The sequence below is a fragment of the Haliaeetus albicilla genome, chromosome 11 (assembly GCF_947461875.1).
Source record: "Haliaeetus albicilla chromosome 11, bHalAlb1.1, whole genome shotgun sequence".
Lineage (NCBI taxonomy): Eukaryota > Metazoa > Chordata > Aves > Accipitriformes > Accipitridae > Haliaeetus > Haliaeetus albicilla.
Window position 1 is genome coordinate 31,716,218 of NC_091493.1, and position 21,295 is coordinate 31,737,512.

The 21,295-nt window shown below is 44.6% G+C and overlaps 1 long non-coding RNA gene across 1 annotated transcript in view; it reads left to right on the forward strand.

Annotated features, from left to right (window-relative positions):
- The first annotated feature begins 1,233 nt into the window (after positions 1–1,233).
- The window catches only part of LOC138687784 (uncharacterized), a 33,920-nt gene continuing 13,858 nt past the window's right edge, over positions 1,234–21,295 (forward strand). The window contains exons 1-2 of the long non-coding RNA XR_011326903.1: positions 1,234–1,546; positions 1,899–1,966. This is a non-coding gene — a long non-coding RNA (uncharacterized lncRNA). The remainder of the gene's footprint in view (positions 1,547–1,898; positions 1,967–21,295) is intronic.

Here is a 21,295-nt window from a genome sequence, read left to right on the forward strand (position 1 = left end):
TTTTAATCCATCAGTAAAAGAATTTTGTAAAACTTCCACAGTGCTGATGTCTCTGGCTGATATTTTTATTATTATGAAATCCCTGAAACTCAACATTTATAGGCACAATGAGGCAGTAAAAAATATAAAATATAAATAAAATCATTTCCTTGGGCTGGAAAATTCTGAACATTGGAGAAAAGGTTAACAAAATAAAACAAAAGTGTCTCAGTCTTCAAGCATCTAGAAGAATTTTAAGAATGTCCCTTTATTGTCTTTTTTTCATACCCCCTATAAAAATTGTTTCCCTCTCAACCCTTAATGAGATGTTTTTAGCAGTGTTTGTCTATCCCAAATTACCATGTGAGATGAGCATTGGAAGTAATGTGGTTTTAGTTTGGGGAGTTGTGCTGGGGATGGAGCCTGCGTGCACACTGCGGAGCGAGGCAGGGTCGGGAGCGCTGCCTTTGCTGCTGGGGACTGTCTCTCTGCTGGCTTTTGCTCTGCTTATCGATACACTTAATAGATTGAAATTACTCGAGAAAAGGGGGAGAAAAAGTTCTGTCTCTCATCACAGTGAAGAATTTGTATTCGGTTATTTTAACAAAAGTAAACTGCTCAGAAATGAATGAGAAAAATGGTATTTTATTAAAGAGAGAAAAAAACCCAATGAGTTAAACATAATTCTAAGCAAGAAAACAGAAGAATGGGCATTTCTACACATCCAGTTGAAAATCAGATTCAAAATTCATGCAGATATTTTGAAGTAGAATACCTTTCTGACTCCTAGTTTGGCTGTACTAGATTCATGGAAATAAAATGCCTTTGTTTTCTGTAGTCTGAGCTTCAGAAAAGGATTGCAGCCACAAGGAGAAATTCCGTATCCTGCTTATCTCTCTTCCCTTAGATGTGATGGGCCGCTAAAAATAAATATGTAAAATTCAACATATCCATAATCCTGGAAAAATTGGTTGTAACTAACAGATAATGACGACTTGGTTAATTAATGGAATAAACAGGGGAGGACCAAGATAAAGCTGTGGTAGATTTTGGTAATGAGCCACGTTCAAAGAAACCAGATGCCTATATGCATCGTGTAATACAAGTGAGTGATTTTTTTATAGTTGTTGGTGTTAATTTTAGAAACTGTTAAACACACTGAATCAGATGACTGAAGAAATGCTCGTTCCCAGTGGTTAGCAGTCGTCCCCTGCTCTCATCTCCATATCCAGTGATCAGAACATAGGATGAAACTCGGTTTTAAAATCAAACCGAAGATATTGCACCTTCTCCTGCAGCTTTCCACTCACAGTCTGAGTGCAGCAGTATTCTTGCACAGCTGTAAAAAAGCATGTTTTTCAAGATATCATAAACCCATTTTTCTTAAACAGAAATAGTTTGGTTTCTTTATTCTTAAAAAAAGGAAAAGAAAGAAAGAAACACTCTGGCTTCAAGGTTTTGGAATGAATGTACAGGAAAAATATAGCCTTCATTTGTATTTTTAAATACAGTCTAAATAATGTCTGAAGAAATAGTTACTTCAGCTTTAAATATTGGTTGCCAAGTGGTAATTATATTGTTTAATTTTAAATCATACGATAGAGTTATACCATCTGACACTGCAAACATTACACACAAACACTTTTTGTTATCACGAGGGAATGATATTTTAAAATGCAGAAAAGCATCTTTAAAAGCAACGTAAAAAATCTATTTTTATTATGAATGTGAACTTTTCCTATCTCCTTTTCTGAAAGTTACCGAGCTCTGGATTGCGTTGCCAACTCATCGTGCTGAATACTCCTAAATTTAGCCTTATGTTCTAAAATATGTTTATATAAACATTTTGCTCTATTGATACAAAGCTAAAAATTTTCTTATGGATATTATAGTTAAATCAACTATCACTTCTCTTCTAGGGAACTTCTGGTAGGAGAGGAGCTTCACAAGGAACAATCTTCTGTAAATCTGCAAAAACAGCAACTAGGTAAGACAGCAACATTACTTAAGAATGGTAAACATTAGCTTAAAATAAAGTGAAAATCCTCAATAATCTAAAAGGCTGGCATGTTAATAGTGCTTGAAATAGTTTATAATCTGAAACGTAGCTATGCATTATTCTGCCCTTCCCTCCTGGTTATGGAGCTGTTGTTTACGGAGTGCCAAGGGCATTTCTGTCTCATTATCAAATACATAAATAGAAGAATATGCATTTAGTGGGGGATCTATTTTATTGTCAGTCTCCCCCACCCCCCACCCCAACGCACACACTCATGATATTTTGTGATGTTTTCTCCTCCCTTCTGCAGCCTCTATATTTCCAAGAAACCATGTAAAAAAGCCTAAAACAAATAACATCTCCAGCCAAGAGGGTGCAATTTCTAAAGTAAAAGCGACACACTTTAAGCTTTGGAGAAACATCCACACTTAAGACACTTCTCTTTTCCCCTTACCCCCTGCATGAAGCATTTTTATGTAAGCTTATAATTTACTTTAAAAGCTGTGTGAAATACTTTTCATTTTTAAATGTTCTGGAGGGTATCTTTAATGCTAAGCTGTGCTGTGTAATTTTTAGGAACTGGGATCCAGCTCCCGGTTTACTCAGAGCTAAGGCTCCTGCGGCACGTCAGGGAAGCTGTGAGCGTTTACGCCAGCTGAGGATTTGCCCCACTGAATGCAGCAGTCCTGAGTCAGGGTCCGTTCCCTTTTCTCAGGTCAAACTACCATGGATGCTGTAAATGAAATCCCAGTGTCTTTGGTGGGAGCCTTGCCTGAGGAGGGAGTGCAGAACCCAGCTTGTAATGCCCAACCGGACTCAGGGACCCCCCCAAGTCAATTGGCTCAGTCCTCAGGGGACACTGAGTCTGACCCTGAAATGCTCAGCCTGGTAAATACTTCAGGCTCAGGAAAAGGAAAATATGTTTAAGAATAGTATTTCTCTGAGGAAAGACTAAAGGGATTGGGCCCTAAATTATTATCCTCGTGATATCTCATAGATCCAATAGTGGAAAATGTGGGAAAATAATTATAACATACATATATATATATCTTTAAGTTTAGGAAGTTAATGTCCCACGGGTTTTTTTCTAAAGCAGATTTTATGAATATTGAATGCAGTAAACCAAACACAAAGCAAAAGCCTGATTTTATTTGTTCTTTTTTGGTGAGGGAGAAGGATTTTTTTGAACATTGGAGTTATTTTAGTTTTAGGAAGCTAAAAACTAATGAAAAATCGTTCTCTTTCTGGTGGGTCATGTATTTAATTGGCTCACAGTAGGAAGTAAACGGAGTCAGGAATGTTTTTCTTCATTACCCTGAACGTGTGCTGTCCTTTATTTGTGAAAGAAAAGATAAGGATGCTGTAGCATAGTATTTGGGGGGAAAAATAGAATAAGCTTTATAAATAAAGACAAATGTGGAAGGAATACATCAATGTGAAAGTAGCCTATGGAAAATTTTTATTCCTATTTTTTAAATAATTTGTAGGGTAGTTGTTCAGAAAGAGTATCGCCATGTGTAGAGACATGCGAACGACTATGAACACATGCTGGAATTCTTACATTTTCAGCTCGCGTCGACAAAAGGTTCCTTGTTTGTTTAGGTTTTGTGTGCATGCATAAAACGGACTAGATCTATATTTGTATTTCTTGCTCTCATTTTCTTAAATGATTCGCCTGCTTTTCCCTTAATTTCAGCTTGATCTGCGCATTTATTATTTTTTTTTTAAAAAGGGCTTTTTTTTTTTTTTTTTTTTTTTAATATATACGGTTAAACTTGCTCGCCTAGACCTCAGGATTTAGAAACAAATGGTAAGTGCGGTACTTTAGCTAGACAGCCGCTCTCGGCTCTCCACAAGCGCTGGCGGCTGCTACATTATACTGCACTGCCACCTTCCGTCGCCCAGCCCGGCCCCGCATCGGGGCGCGCTCCCCCCCCGACCCCAGCTCCGGCCCCGCATCGGGGCGCGCTCCCCCCCGGCCCCGGCCCCAGCTCCGGCCCCGCTCGGTGGTGAGCTGGCTGGAAAGCAAAACTGCTCGGGAAGGACCAAGGAAGGGGTCGAAGGGAAGGAAGGTGGTGATGCTCCTCGGGTGGTGGACCGTAAGCCAAATCTCTGAGTAATTAATAAGGGGAAATCGAGAGCGATAAGGCTCGAAGGGAAAAAGCTGGCTGTGAGCTCCGGGTGCGGGAGGCTGCGTGGGGATGCTCCGAGCTGGCCCCGGTGCCACACGCCGGCCTGAGGGACAAGGCAGCAGTGTCAGGTCTTCACGAGCTTTCATTTCTGTAATTCACTTTCTGTACCGACAGCCCCTTTGTAAATCGTTTGTTGCTAGAATCTCTGCACTAGCTGCATCACGGTTTGGGTTTTTTTTCTTAAAGTAATTCTTATTTGCAGGGGTTTTAAAATATTTGGCCTGAAGCTATTTATTCCCCTTAGATAGCGATACAGAAAGTTTGATCGCTGCTATTTATATTCTGAAAAAACTAATGTATTTCGGGTTGCTCCCTTTCACTAAATCTAAGCCCCAGACTGAAGAAGAAGCATCTGGCACAATGAAAATTGTCACAACACGGGCTGCAACTTTGACTGGTGAGTGAAGGCTTCCCTTCGATGCGCCAGTCACAGAGAGGAGACTGTTTTAAAGGACGCTGCGGCTACGAGGCAGCGGCACAGCCATGCTGTTGAAGGCAACGAGGAGCCTCAACCTGCGGGAATCAAAAGCAAAGAGAACCACGCTCCCTTGGTGCCAAACCCATTACGAGTGAGGCCAGAGCGAGCTTTGCTTATTATTTTTTGAGAGGAAATCCCTTAAACACATCCCACCCTCCAAACCCAAGGTGGGTGATGCTTGTGGGGGCTCCCCCGGTGATGCCCCGTCCTGGGAAGGCTGCTCTGCCAGTGCGGGGGTGCCCAGCAAGGAGCGGTGCTGGACCAGGTGACTCCCTGTGGATTGCTATCGTGGCTCCCGGCCGATCCCTCCGACGGCTTCGCTCCAGGTGCTTGGCAAAAGCACGGTCCCCCTGGCCATAGCCTTTGCTATTTACTTATTGACTCCTCTCGCCAGCGGCTCTTTGCTTTTGGGAGGCCGAGCAGAAGGAGAGGGAGAGGAGGGCTGGGGAGGAACGGGAACTCTTCTGCACAGGAGGTGGACCGTGTTTCTTTCATCTTTACCAAAGGGGAAAGAAAAAGCCTCAGGAGGGTATTCCCAGGGAGGAAGTAATTCCCTTTTCTTCCACCCAGCAGGAGAGCGCATCCTGCCTTCAGCTCTCTGCTCCCCAGCTTCCCAGGCCAGCGGGGTTACACGCTGCCGTCTCCGGCCACAACAACACACAGGGCCCACACGCTGGGTTTAAAGGTCCTCACGGCCCCTTCGGGGCTTTGACAAGGCTCATCGCCCTCTGAGACTCTTGTAGGATGGGCTAGGGATGAGTCCGTGTGCTCCCCTGCTTTGGGTGCTGGGACCCTGCCCAGCGCTGCCATCCTCATTTTCTGAGCAGGACAAGAAAGCATCAACGTCCCTGTGCTCAAAGGTGGCAAAGCCTGGCAAAAAGCCCATGTTCCTCATCCTGGGGGTAGGTTCCAGCATCAGGGACCTGGAGGATGGAGGTGATAAACTGGGGATATCCCGACCCCCTCTCTTCTAGCGCAGACCCCTGCCCGCAGCGGTAGCAGCAACACCAGTGTCAAACAGGGCTGTGAGTTCACCTCCCACATGAAGGCATTGCTCTGCTGCTTAGAGAAACATTATTGTTAGGTACTAATTTCACATGAAAGAACTCATGCCTGGGCAGGCATTTCTCCCAGCACCAGAAGAACCTTTTAAAACAAAAATAGAAAAAATTAGAGATGTCTCCCTTGCCTGTTAGATGTCTACAACCTTGCCTTGGCTACTACTGTTGGGAACCCAGGATTTTTTTAACACCCAATTAAATTAGTGTAATTGGGATAGAGTTGCAATTTCTTTGCCTCCAGCTGTGAGTCATAATCTGTTTAGCACCTGAGTGTTATTTCACTTTATTTTTAGTACCTAGCCCATCGTTTGGAAGGGGAGAAAGCAAACCTACCCGTCAGTCAGGATTTTGGGAAGGTGTAGATTACTTATCGTTAATTTAAATGTGGCATTTAAATGACCATTCACAGGTGGTTTTAATGCTGTTATTAACTTCTTTTTTGGACCTTGTAAGGGATACATTTGAAAAGAGAAATGCCAATGACCTTGAACCACAGGCCATGCCAATAATACATTGCTGTTACTACGTCATGGGGAAAACTGTAGAACAGGAGGAGAGTTTCTAGTGAGGAGAAAAAGAGAACTTTATTATAGTAAAGAATAACAACAAAAAAGGAGGAAAAAATGATCAAAACCTAGTCCTGTTTGGGCTACCAGTTCAGCCTAAAGTACATTTTGAAATGATGAATCAGCTGGAGAGAAAAACATATTCCAGATGTTTTCTGTGTTTGTCTCCGGTATTTACTTCACCATGCTTTATCCAGAGGGGTTACTCCACGGAAATAAATGATATACCAAGTGTGATCAGTGAGGAAAAAATATCGATTGTAGCATGTTTAAAAGAGAAACTAGCACTGGGCAAATAGGTCAGGATAAAACGCAAACCAGCCTGAAACCGTCTGCAATTCAGACCCTTGGTTATGACTCAAACCAACACATCCACCAGCCTTAGAAAAATCCCTGTGAATCATGGTTGATGAAAACTGTGAACAAAAATAATTTTGATGTCTTGGGAAACCAAGACCACAACAGTCCTGCAGTGCTGCATTTCAGTGCTGCTGGGAGGGGGGGGGCAGAAGAGGGAATCCCCCCAGCCAAGCCGTGGCAGCAAAACGCCTGCTGTGTCCTGTTGCATGGTGGTGGACGTGGGCTTTGGCTTAGCTGGCATCAGTGTGTTTGGAGACCAGTGCTGTGGAGCAGAGGGTGTAAGGCCAGGAGGCAATGATGCTGGGCTTGCCCCAAGGGAATGGGAAAGGGGGGCTCTCCCACTATGGCCAAACCAGCATCGCAGAAGAGAGCTTGGTGCCAGATCCTCTAACTCATGCCCAACCTAAAGGGGTTTCACCTGAAATGGTAAAAGATTTACGGACATCAGAGATTGAGTAAATCACTAAGGTAACCATATACTGCTGGCTAGCAGGACAGGTCTAGTAGTGCTCCCACAACTGACACGGGAATGACAGCAGGCCCATGCCGCTCCTGATGGTCTGTCTAATACAAATAACAAAATTCATGACTCTTCAGGCAACTTATCTAAGGCGATGTTTATTCTGCAAAGCAAGACTGAATGCCTTAAAAAAAGAACCCCACCTCATCTTATCCATCTATCTGCACTCTCCAGGTTGAGGTTTTCTTTAAAAACAAAATAGCCAAAAGCTAATTGCATGTAAGTTTAGACTTAAGATATTTTTGTGACGCTTAGAAGGTGGGGAACAAAAACCCTGTCACTAAATTGAAGTCTCTAAAATATCTGCCAAAACAGCTCTTTAAAAAGATATTTGCACCTTTATTTAGTTCCTTCTTGTGAGGAATGTTTACTGCAGTCCGTAGATGTGGTTATGTCATGTTTCCACTGTGTTTTCATTCAGTGCTGCTCTGTATTTGTGGTTTTCTCATTTGTGACAGTCTAGTAACTGGAGCCATTTGTACCTGAGCAAATAATATCAAATCTGAATACTTTATAAATATTTACAATATTTGGTGTGTCTCCCACTCACATCAAATGCAAAGTATAAAAAGCAAAAACAAACAGAAACAAACAGAACCTGTGTTACGTTATAATAAATATTTACTGTATGTACTATTGACTAAAGAGTCCCATACAGCTATTGAGGAGGCATTGTTTCTGTCAGGCTGTTCTATATTAAAACACTCTAAATGAAGCTGTTTGAGAATAAAAATGTGCATGTTAGAGAGTGATTGATGCCTATGACTTATTTAATTTTTTTGGCAAGGGGAAGTGGTTCTTTTTTTCTGCCTGCACATGTGGGTAGTGAATTAGGCAGGAGCCTGGGACTCTCTGGCACAGCTGCAGAATTCATTGGAGCGAGGTCCCAGTGCAAGACTTGGGGGGAATGTGACCCTTTGGGCCCACCGGTTTTAAGTAGAGATTCCAACTGCAAACAATCTGCACTGAAGACAGGGCAGGCGGCGGCAGAGCAGCAGCCGCGTTCCCTGTGTAACAAAATCAGCCTTAAAGCAAGGAGGAAAAAAATGTAATGTTCATAGAATGATAGAATCATAGAATTATTTAGGTTGGAAAAGACCTTCAAGATCATCGAGTCCAACCGTTCACCTAACACTGCCAAGTCCATCACTAAACCGTGTCCCTAAGTGCCACATCTACACATCTTTTAAATACCTCCAGGGATGGTGACGCCACCACTTCCCTGGGCAGCCTGTTCCAATGGCTGACAACCCTTTCAGTAAAGACATTTCTCCTAATATCCAACCTAAACCTCCCCTGCCACAACTGGAGGCCATTTCCTCTTGTCCTGTTTCCAGCCACCTGACAGAAGAGACCAGCACCCACCCCACTACACCCTGCTCTCAGGTAGTTGTAGAGAGCGATCAGGTCTCCCCTCAGCCTCCTTTTCTCCAGGCTAAACAGCCCCAGCTCCCTCAGCCGCTCCTCATAAGACTTGTGCTCCAGGCCCCTCACCAGCTTCGTTGCCCTCCTCTGGACACGCTCCAGCACCTCCATGTCTTTCCTGCAGTGAGGGGCCCAACACTGAACACAGGACTCGAGGTGCGGCCTCACCAGTGCCCAGTACAGGGGGACGATCACCTCCCTGCTCCTGCTGGCCACGCTGTTTCTGATACAGGCCAGGATGCCGTTGGCCTTCTTGGCCACCCGGGCACACTGCTGGCTCATACTCAGCCGGCTGTCGACCAAGACCCCCAGGTCCTTTTCCACCAGGAAGCTTTCCAGCCACTCTTCCCCAAGCCTGGAGGGTTGCATGGGGTTGCTGTGACCCAGGTGCAGGACCGGCACTTGGCCTTGTTGAACCTCATACAACTGGCCTCAGGCCATTGATCCAGCCTGTCCAGATCCCTCTGTAGACCCTTCCTACCCTCGAGCAGATCAACACTCCCACCCAACTTGGTGTCATCTGCAAACTTACTGAGGGTGCACTCAATCTCCTCATGCAGATCATTGATAAAGATATTCACAGGACCAGAGCAGGGAGAAGGAAGCCTTTCAAACTCTTTGGCTTCTCTGGATTCAGGGAACAGCTTTACCAAGCCCTGGACATGCTGATCCTTAATGAACAAGCAGAGACTTTTCAGTGTCATCAGATCCTGCTCAGGGAGGGACTCCAGACTTGTACCTGGAGGCCTGGTGTCATGAGGGACCTCCAAAGCTTTTTGAATCACTTAATGGAAGGCCTCCCTCCCTCTTTATCTTTAATCCTCTTTCCTCTGCAGCCCCTTTGTCCTCTTGTTCCTCTCCCATGCAGGAGCTTTTATCTTTTCTCCTAACCTCATGTTATTTTTCCAAGTTACTTGTCCCCAAGCACCTTCAAGCCTTTGACATATTTATTCTTACAAGACTGCTATATCCCTTTTTTACCCAGACTGACGCATCACAGATCAGTTTAAGCCTGGGATAGAGTTTGGGAGATGGGTTCAGTTCTAACTCGGCTGTTCCCTAGCCACCGTGGCTTCCTTTTGCTGTGTCCATTCCTTATCTGTCACGTACAAATTGGCTCATATTCTTAGCCACCCATCTGCAAAGGCTTACTGGCTTGCTGGATTTTAAAGAAGTTTATTGAACTTATGGCTGTAAGCAAAGTTCAGTAAGTGGCCATAATTTTCAAGCCATATTTTGCCTCAATTCAGCTCCATGGCCAGTGTTTTCTCGCTGGTAGGGGCCAGATTCTGCAAAGAGGATCTAAGCAGACGTGGTGCTCTGCAGTGTTTGAGCCTCTGCTGAGATGACAGGAATCAGCAATATTCAGAGGGGTCTTTCCCTCTGCCCCACCCCACTTAGATCCCTGCAATGAAGCCCTGAGGGTCCCTGGGATTTGGGATGGCAGGGTCCTTGGATGGTAGGCCATGCTATGGGGCACAAGGGCATCTTTGCAGCCTGCGCATGTATGTATTTAAATTGAGGAGCTCACTGCTGCAGGGTGTGGTGAGGGGACATGTGCCAGAAAAGAGGATTAGATGAAGACATGGAGGGAAGTATCAAGGGGTGCTAGTAGACACAATACTCCAGACAGACATGCCACAACCAGTAAGTGCTGGAAAAGCCTACAGGGGAAGGAGAAATTATAGGAAAAATCCTGCCCTTTTATTTGCATGCTTTCCCAGAGCATGAGACTCCCTGTCAGACATGGGCTGGACCTTTAGTCTGGTTGTTCTTATATAAATGACCCTAAAAGTTCTGCTCTTTGTGTAGGCTGTTGCACATAACTGCAGATGCATCTAAACAATTTCCTCAAGCAGGATTTTCAGGGACTACTCCTTTACCCACCTCCTCAACCTCTTCAAGTTGACTAAAATCCCAATTCTTGCAGCATGGGCCGTTACCAGGTACCCTCTGTGGCATTGCATTGAAATCTGTGTTTGAGTAAAAGAACAGTACTTCAGAAAAATAAATAGATTTGGTCTGAGTAAAACCTTGTAAAAACATCAAGATTTAGCTTGGCCTATTTGTAAAATACACGGCAGATCCCCTGCCCGAGAACAACTTAAATTGTCAATATAGAAGTTAAAAAGCTCATTTCAATTGGAAATTCCAGCTAAATTGTTCCCAGTTAGCACCAGAAAGGAATGCTTTAGACTAAGACAAAACAGATGCAGTCTGTTAGGTTCCCATTGTATGAGCAGACTTCCCTTGCAGGGAGGTAGGTAGCTTTGCACAAAAGCCCCCCTCGACTTGTAAACAGAGATAGAGCCGGCTGCCTGTACACCAGCAGTTTTGTTTCTTCCTGGGACTCTTCCAAAGCAGACAGGGCAGGGAAGGAATAAAACCAGCCTCCCAAGCACCACCGTCCAGGAGCAGATGAACCCAGCATGCTTCAGACACTGGAAAAAACTCTAACAACTGGCTTGTTCCTTCGCCAGGCGCAGGCTTCAGTGGCCATTTCAAGCAATATGCCGCGAACCACCACCCGGCTGGAAAATCAGAGGCAGCTCTTGGTTACGCTGGGGCCCTCCCTGTAGCACTCCGGCAGTAGAAAGCAGCCCCTGAGCATGCTTCTTGCAAAGACTGCCCTGCAACCTCCCCAGTTGCTGCAGGTTTTTTTCTGCAAGACCTCCGCATTAGCCCTCCTCCTCATCCCCAGATTACCAGGCAATGTAATTACAGTCTCTTTTGCAGAGCACATTGGGTATTGGAGGAAACAGCTGTTATTAAAGCTCCCTTTCACTTGCATGAAGGACTGGAAAGAGCTGCCACAGAATACGGGGAGTAGGAGAAAAAGGAATTAAAGATACTTTACAGTCTCTTCTCCCCTCTCCCCCATATTTGTCACAGTCTTGGAAAGGGGAGTTGCCTACACGTGGCATCATTCCAGATTAACTACTTATGAATTAATTCCTTGTGTGCTTGCTCCTATATCCCAGAATAAGAGTGCATTATTCCAAATCTCTTACCCTAGACCATGCAGTTTCTTAGTAAGGGGTTCTAAAGTCAGTGGTAAGAGCAACAGTGGTAATCCCTCATCGTAGGATGGGCCAATATGTGTTTAATCTGGTTTAAACCTTTTGACATAATGCACTTTGTCTCTTACTAACTCCTTGTATGGATGCTGTCGTGCCCACGTGGGGCATAGTCGAGAGAAGCCCTAGATGGACACCATCTGGTTTACACCAGTAGGAATATTTTCCCCTCACCTTCTGCAGATTATTTCCTACCTCAGGTGGAAATATTTATGAGGCTCCAGAATTTAATGAGAGCCTCATTTTGTTACTACCCTTTGTACATTGTGTCCATCCTGAGCGTTAGGCTGTGTTGGAGTGAGTGTTCCCACTGACCCCTGTGTTCAGGACTGGTCCCTCCAGCCCCTGTCACAGCCACCACCAGCGGGGCTGCAGCAAAAACTAGTGCGTGTCTCCAGCAAGGTTCATTAGACCAAAAAATGCCATTGTCAATGGATGCTAAACCTAGGTCTCCTGCAGTCTCCATGCCCACGACATTGGTAGCTCACCACTAAAAAGTCTTTTAGTGTCACTCACCCAAGGTAACCTGCTATCCCCCTGCACTGTGTGGCACCTTCAGGGCACATGGAGAGCCTTCTCCTGTCCCCAGAACAGCTGGCTCAGCCAGAAACATTGTCCCAGGCATCGGCACATTGACCAGCAGCATGTGTTATCACACGGGTAAGGTGGCCTGTTCAGCAGAAATGATGCTCGTGACACAGCAAGTGACAGCCGTCAGGCTTTGGTGGGGCTGGCTCTGTGCTGGAGGCAGGCAGCGGAGGACAGAGAGCGGGTACCAGAACCTCTGATCTGGCTGCCTTGAGCAAATTCAACACGCTTTTTGTGCGGAAGGACCCCGGAAAGGAAAAAAATGAACACACTTACAAGCTGAGAGGTAGTGAGGAGGAATAACTGTCGAAGCGAGTCGTGGTGATGTTTGTAGATGTTGAGACTCTTGGGAGTGCCAAGAGGTCCTAAGGGACCGCAGCAGCTCAGGGAGACCCATGTCCGCAGCGATGGCAGGGTGGGCAGCAGGAGAGCAGGGCCAGACTTGCTCAAAAGTGGGGTGACCCTAATGCCAACAGTTTCCTGTATCGGTGCCAAGGACCAAGGGAGATATTGCCTCTACCATTATAACATAAAATAATTCTTCAGCCAAAGAGGTCATCTGCATGATTACCCCAACTAACCTAGGCCTTGAAAAGGGACTGTGCAGGGACTAGGAGTGCCAAGACCATGGTGATGCCTTTTGGGATTCTCCTGGTGGGGAATGGAGTCTGCACCTGATGCATTCACATTGCATCAGTAGGCATCAGTGCAAACAACGTAAGTAAATAAAAAAAATAAATCCTAACTAACATGCAATACATTTAAATATATTTTGGGATACATAGTGTTGGAAGAATTGGGGTCCTATAAACTCCTAAAGCCCTATTGAAAGAAAACGTCCATTGTTTGAAAAATGTCTTAGGACTGCCCCCTCTTGCTCCTTCACCCTATTGTTTTTGGAGAGGAAGTGATTCCAGAAGCTATAAAAATGTGTTGATTTTGTTTAAATGGATTACTTCCCATCTTGTGGCACGAAAACTGGCTGACCCCACTGACGGGCAAAACACATTTACAGCAGTAGTGAGTGACTGAGCCCAAAAGGTAGTCAGCAAAGCCTGGATTAGGTCACAGCTGGTGCTGGAAGGAGTGCTGGGACCCGATCTGTGGCGCTTTAGGCAGGTGGAAGTCCTGTTTGCAAGAATATTAGGTAAATTTGTACTTTGTAAATGTGTCTTTAAAGATGTATGCTTAAAATAAACCGGCAGCACTGTAGGTCACACTTACAGGGTGTTCAGCAAGCCCTGGGGGTGAGCCACATACCCCCTCAAAGAAAGCAGGCTGCAGCCGACCCAAGCCCAGCAAGGGCAGAGAGGAGCCTCCCAGCGCCTGCGGACTCGGATACTCCCTGAAAACATGGCAGGACTGCAAACAAGTTTGGGATGCCCTAGCCTGTGTGTGCACTCTAAGCCTATTACGTGTCTCAGATACTGTTTCCAAATGCTGCTGCTGTTCTCCTCTAACAGGCTGTGGTCACTATGCTCTTTCATTTTGTTGCTTTAAAACACCCTAGTTAGAAAAAGTCAGTTTTAATGAGCATTGTGGAGTTATCTGAGCTGCAGAAAGGACAAGTAATAAAGCATTCATTTGCTTTGCAAGCATGACATTAATTGTGCATGTGCATGTGCGTGTGCGAGGGTAAATTCTTCTGGTGCTGTCTTTGTCTCGTGCTGTTGCAAAGTTTGCATGTAGAACATGTATGACTTGTATACTACTGTTGCAGCAAAGAAATGTATGAAAAATCCTATACCTGGATCCACTTGTATAGTGAATCCCGTACACCATATATGAACATGTATTCTTCTGAAGGCATATATTTTTAAAGACATGCTTAAGGAGATAATAAAATTTCTAAGTATCTTTTAATATTTTTTAAGCAATAAGCAGTTTTTGAAGATTTGGGGCTCCATAAAACCCAAAGCCTTTTTGAAATAAAAAGGTAGTTGTTTGAAAAATATCCTAGGATTGCCATCTCCATCCTTTATCTGTTCTTCAACGCCATTGTTTTTTGCGAAGGAAGTGATTCAAATGAGAATGCAGAGGATACTGAATAGTACATAAATGGCAGTGTGCAGAGCAGGGGCAGGATGAACGTCCCCCATTGCCATTGCTGCAGAAAGAACCAGGCACTTCCCTTCAGCCAGACTGTGGTTTCAGGGAGGAAGCAGTTTTCAGAGGTTCTGTAAATATTTTGTCTTCTTTGCAGACATGTCCATTTGCTCAGAACACATCTGTATGCCTATTTATCAATTAGGTCATTAATCCCATCTTGAAATAAACAATCACTTAACTGTCAAAATTCACATGACAATTTTATTATGGACTTCTGCCACCAAAAGGCCTCTCATCTTCTGGTAGCTGGCTGACTGGAAGATGGACCATTTCTTTCTTATCCCAGTGATGTGCTGCAGTGTCCCACCATTTTGCGAGTGGCCTTGTTTCAGAGTATCTTCTGAGGAGCCGTGCCCTGGTTTTTACCTCTCTGCATCCCTCCTGGTCTCCTATGTCACATGTTGGCCCATGAAAAGCTAAAGCAGGGACATTGTCCTGTGGGCAGCATCTTTAACCAGTTAGCAGAGCTGGGGAGGTCCCTTCCTGCAAGGCAGCATCTCTGGTCCCTGAGATCAGCCCAGGACTTGGGCTGCTGGTGCCCCAAGCTGTTCAACTTGTGCTCTCTCACTGGGCCCTTCCCTTCGCCTCTTCTCGAGAGAATCAAAATGCTGAAGACATTTTCTCATTCATTCCTATTGCCGGCTCAGAGCAGAGAGTAACCAAAATGAACAGCTATGCTGCAGATGTCTCTCTCACTGCTTAACAGCTCTTCTCTTTCTCTGTCTTTTCTACAGAACTGTATTTCCCAACCCTTTTTCCCTGGAGACACCCAGCTGAGCTCCCCCTATAAGTGTTTAAATCCCCTGCTGTCAGCTTGAGCCCTGCTGATTATGTGGGTCGGATAGAGCCTGCAAAAACTCAGTGCTCTGGGAGTCTCTTTCCCTTTGCACCTTCCCTTCCCTCCTTCCCATTTCCCACTGCATCTTGCCCCTTTTGTCTCCGTTTAAACCAAATCTTGCTCATGAAGAGTAGCGCCGGTGCACTCCATACAGGGCGTGCAAGGGAGGTTTCTCCGAGGATTCGTTGCATTGACTGGCTGTGATGCATCATCCCTTAGCTGAAAAAATCCATCATCTCTTGCTTTGCCTTGCCTTCCTCCCATGTTGCCTCTCCCATCCCCGTCTCCCTTTTTCTTTTCTCTCTCTTTTTTCTTCGTCCCTCCATCCCGAGGTGGCTCCTGCCCACCGGAGCTGTGCGTGCGTGTGAAGCCCTGCGCACAGCTGTGTCCCTGACATACTTTCGCACAGCATCCAACAGCGTGTGAGAGGTTAACTTACAGTGGCATGTACAGTATGTGGCCCAGATGTTCCTGCCATCCCCTGAACTCTCTCATGCGATTCGTTCCGTTGCTGATAAAGGTTATGGGCTTGAGATACGGGGAAAGTGAAGTACTGGATGGGAGGTGAAACAAAGGCTAGCCCTGACCCTCGTGAGATCATCTTACACTCCTGCGTGTTCCTGTTTGAGAACTGGGGATGGGCGAGGGGGAGATGTTTGAAGGGGGGTGACTAAACCCCCCTCTTCCAGACGTGGGTCTCCTCCATCTCAGAGAGAGAGCAGAGGAGGATTTCTCTGAGTGAAAGTCGCAGTTTCTTCCCAAACCACCTTGCCAGCTCTCCTTTGGGCACCATCCTTGCCTGGGCAGCAAAAAGGGGAACCTTGTGCTTTCCAGCTCTCTGCTGTCGTGTGCAGGAACATCTCAGCTGATATATTTACAGGGAAAATCCTGTCCAACCTCCAAGACATCCTTTGCCAAACTCTAGCATGTCCAAAGAGATTGCCTTTTTTTAATAAGCTTGAAATTTGGCCCAAGCGTAAGGGGGAGGAAGAGAGGGTTAACAGCAATATTGAAAAAGGCATATCTCTAGAACAGAAACCTTCCATACAAATACCAAAGCAATGAGGTAAAAAAAGAGTTTTTCAATAAAATCCTTGTAAGTTTTAACAGGGGCAAAAATAATGTATTTTCCTGTAAACTCACTCTAAAAAAAAGGACCAGTCTGTCTTGGCAGAAATTTCCAATATATACTCTTCCTGAAGCAACTATTCTGCATGGAAAAAAAATCAGCCGAAACTGTTAAAGTTTGATCAAGTAGGTTATAAGCAACTGGACCAGGTCTTGTATGGGAAAGTATCATGCAGGCTTAGCAATCGGTGTTGTTAACAGTGCCAGCTATAATACACACACACAGAGTTCAGCATGTATCTCCAGGAAGGTTTTTATGACTGATCAAATATACTTTCCATGAGAAGTTCCCTTCCAAGTCATGTGCTATTGCTGTGCAGGGCATAGAAATCTCGTCTGGCTTCCCTGCATTCAGCAAGTCAGGGCTAACAATGGGAACCGTGTTCGTCCCGAGGAGGCCGCGGCGTTTGCAGGGAAGCTGGGCTCGCTGTACAATGTCAGACACATTTTATGGGCTACATTTTTCAAAACACCGCAGGCGGAAAGAGGGAGCATTATCTGCTAAATACTCCAGGGAGGGCCTCTATGGATTTCTCAAGGGGGCTCAGAACCGCTGATCTGAAAAGATGCTGGCGTTTCATTGTGCACTTTGCCTTGCCTGATTTGCATGGCTGAAAGAGGGGGTAAGAAAATGGACTCTGTGTCAGAACCTGAGACAATACACAACAGTAGGAAACAGCCCGAAGTTTGTAGGAAAAAATTCTTTCCTCCGTTTTATCTTTGTCAGGATGGAGTTTGGACTGGGGACTGTAGGATTATGTCTGAGGCTCAAGCCAAGAGGTTTCCACCTCTGTTCTTCTGAGTGACACCAGTGCTTCGAGAACACGCTGCAGGAAGGAGGAAAACTCACTGGATATCTGGAATGTGTAAAAGTCCTGACAAAACCTTTTAGTAGGTTATTCTCCTAATTCTCCCACAAATGACATATTAGTAACTTCATTTGGACATGGACTACCTAAAGCTGAGCAAAGCCAGTATTTTTTAGCTTGCATGTTGGATGTTACTGTGTGCCGGTTCAGGGAAGCAAACGCAAGATACTGGCTTGCCAGAAACACGGAGTACCAAGTAGCAAGTGTAAAGAAGGATGTTCCTTCTGCAACTCAGCACCCTGATTTAGAGGGGCCGCTGGAGGATCAGCATACCTCTTCCCCAGGCCTGTTTCACCAGTGGCTTGCAGAGTGCGTGACTAGTTAGGAAGGTTTTTTAGAAAGATTTCTGCTAGTGTGCACAACCATTTCATAGCCAGCATTGGATCCCTTCAACATCATGTGGACTTTCTCTTCCCAAGAGCCTTCTCCCTTTATTTAATTGATTGTAAAGCCTTGCCTGTTTTTATTTAGCCTAACCCTCAGCAAACAGTACAGAAGTTTTGGAAAGGCGTTCCCTGATGAAAAATTAGGGAAGAGTATTTGCACACGACAAGCCTCCTTGATAAGCAGGTAGCAAGAGTTGCCAGTGGTAGGAAATCTGTGGGCAGATGTGCTGAGCAGAAGTCAGGACTGGGGTGCAGGAAAGGTGGATCTCTTCTTCTCAAGTCTTTTCTCTGTTCAGTTTCCTTGCATGAAAAATGGAAAATAATTCTATAACCTTATTTAGCAGAGTGCTCTGAGACCATGAAGAAAATACATTGATGGATGCCAGTACAGGGAGGTTATAAACATTAACAGTAAGCTTTGCAAAGGAATCTGAGGATAATTAGGCAGGCAGACTTCAATGGGATTTGGGCACCTGTCGTGTTTTCCATACTCAGGAAATTTTTTTTTTCCTTAGAAGAGTGAAAAAATGAAAAAGCCCTCAATTTGTAACAACAACAACAAAAAAAAATCAGACCAGGGACAATAATAAACTACCCATTATAAAGGCAGAAACAATGAAATTCTGATAAGTCCAAGAGGGAATATAAAATATTAAAAAGATATATAAATGATTGCATTACTTCATTGATCCTAATATTTAAGTGCATTTTTAATCATTATTAATTGGTTAATTGGAAATCAGACTTAAACCACAAAACGAATCTGAGGGGGAAGACCCCTGAGTAGGGGAAAAACATGGTTTTAGTGACTGACTTTTATGGCACTGTTGGGTGAGTGTCTCGTGGGGTCTTACCATTAACTTGGGTGCAGTTGATTAGACTCCAACACACACACACACACACACGCACACACACATACAGTTCCTCACTCTTTGACGAAACCGAATCATCTTTTTCCCAAAATGCTTTTGGAGGTTTACCAAACCAAAACATTTAGTTATCTGGAAACTTCAGGTAGGGTGGAAATGGTCCAGGTGCCACTCCAGAGTCTGGATCTAGCCTGAATGTCGATCTCTTGGAGCCCACTAACTTTTCTTCAGCAGAGATGGGGATCAGTGAGGTGTTTGGTACCAGAGGGGCTGCTGCTGGCTCCACAGCCTCCCCGTGCTGTCAGGGTGATGCATGCAACCCCACACCTGGGGTTAGAGCTGGAGGTTGGCTTCACCAAGTCAACACAACCCAGAGGAGTCCCCAAACTGGAATGCAGCCCCTGGGAGTGTGGAGGTTGGGCAAGCCTGTAGGACACCTCCTTGCTTCATGACAGGCAGTTCGGAGCTTTGTAAGAGAATCCAAACTTCATGTGGCTTCCCTGTACTGCGCCTAGACACCAGCCTTTGTGAGGTTTGCACTTTGCTGATTTAAACCTGCCCACCTGCTGATGCTCTGAACCTCCTTCTGTAAAGAGGAATGAAAGGTACCATTTCACTTAAGTCTGCTTCCATGAAGGCAAAATAGGAATTGTTTCATCTTCAGCATTTCATTAAGTCTCATAAGAATTACATAAAACTCCCTCTTTCTTACTTTCCAAGGAGAAATCCTTTGCCTTTGTGTATTTATACTTGCAATGGATGCAGCCCTAAAAAATGAGCTTGGATTTATTATTCATTATGTTTATAATGGCACAGATGTGTGCAGAACTGAGCAATGGGGAGCAGCAAATCAGCCAAAACTCTTCTCATTCCTGCTCTTTCTATAACATTTTCTGCCTCATTGGGGAATTTAAGCTGTTACAGAGTCTCTGCCCAAGAAGTGGCAGACCAGAGAGACAAGATGCAAAGTTAGGTTGTGAGATGTCTACTTAGGTCATTATCTTCTCTGGGGGAAATGCTGGAATAAGAGATTCCAGAATTTAATTTACATTTGACTATTAAATGATCTGTAGATTATACCAGAGCCTTAACCTTACTTTGGTGTCTGGACTTCTTCTTTAGCCAAAATATTTAAGTAAACATCTTCTCATTTTCCCCCAGAACAAGAAGACATGAAATACAACTTCGGGCTTTTTCAATTTTCTAGTTCAATATTCTGTGTTGCCACCATGCTTATTAATAATTCGCTTAAAATCTTCACTATCCCCATGAATCCTGAATTGTGAGAGGGCACTACATTGAGACCAACACTTCATTTTTAAATACAAAACCCAGATATGTTTAAACCCTTCCTCCTCCCTGGGAGCCAAGAACATGCCTTGACTGTGGAGCAGGAGATATTTTATTTCAGCAATTCTTAAATGGAGAAACACCCAATTGATTCAGTAGCAGAAGTGTGAAATCATTTACACAGAGAACAGCCAACTGAGGCCATAATGCCGCTGCTCCTGGAGTGTCCATGCCTGAAAACAAGCCCAGCTTGTCATTTATAATCATTTTCTACCCTCTCAATAGGCAAACAACGCATTTGTCAAAATCTTATGCTGATGCTTTCAGATTTAGTTCATTAGCTCTCATTGTGTTGGTGGGGATGGATCACTGCGAACCAACACCAAACAGCCTCCTTATTTTATATTAATTGTGTGTCAGCAGTAAGAGGGAAAATGCGTCTTTTCCTCTCATTTCATTACATAGTTCCAGGGCATATTGTCAGTTCCAGGGACCAGAAGTAAATCCTCTCTCCCAACCCTACTTACATGTTTGTACTGGGATCCACTGGGTTTGTTTGGTTTAAAGACAGTTCCTGCTTCCATTTCTAAACTCTTTGCTTTGTCTTATTGCTAGAAAAGCTGGAGATCCTATACTTCATGGGCTGATTTGCCCTAGACACAACCAATGCAGTTGTCCCTGGAGGAGAAGTGTCCTGAATTTCTTGGCTACTCTCCTCTCCTCAGGAAGGATTTTCTGTTGTCTCAGAACTTGTCCACACTGGGTATTCAACACTGAGTTTAGTTGCAAAACTCTAGTGCAGATACAATTTCACTCATCCCACCACGTTTCCAGTAAAAAGCTATCAGTTTTGGAAGCGGGGAGGACAGATCCATTCCTAGTCTGTGCTATGCTGATACAAATAGGGGTGTGCTTCAGCCTTGGTAGAGGTGATGTGCTATCAACAGACCCTAAAGAAGGAGTCTTTAAATCAAGACATGAGTTGGGAAGGAGGTGGTGGCATTCACCCACAAGAAGGAAAGCAGACTGTATTTTCCTCTGTCTTTCATTTTTTCCAGCTACTGACAAACTCCTAACTCTCTGAACTGTGCTTGTCTTTTCCTTGGTTTAGTTTCCCTAATTAAGCTGGCACGTTGCATCCTTTGCCCCATCTGCCATCATGGCTGGAGTTACAATTGCAGGTGATATGTTTGTGAGTTCCCACTGTCATGCAGAGGAGGGCTGTGGACAAGACATCCTCTCAGAGGGCCTGGTGTTATTGAAAATAAATTTGTAGGGTAGAGTCTACAGGCAAAAACTAATTCACTTTTCTAAGGCTTAAAAAAAAAAAAGACTCACTTTAGTGATAGATAGCTTGAGGTCTCTGAAGCTAGCATGTTTAGCAAGGTCTATTAAAAAAATCACTTAGCATATCAACTATCATATTTCTAATGCATGCACCGCTAAAGGCAATATTAGCTTTTGTGACATGTTGTTGTAACAAAGTGCTGTTTGAGGATGTATCATCTCTTCTGCACAGTCGGTAGGGAGGATGCATTATTTGTCAGGCAAAGATCTATCT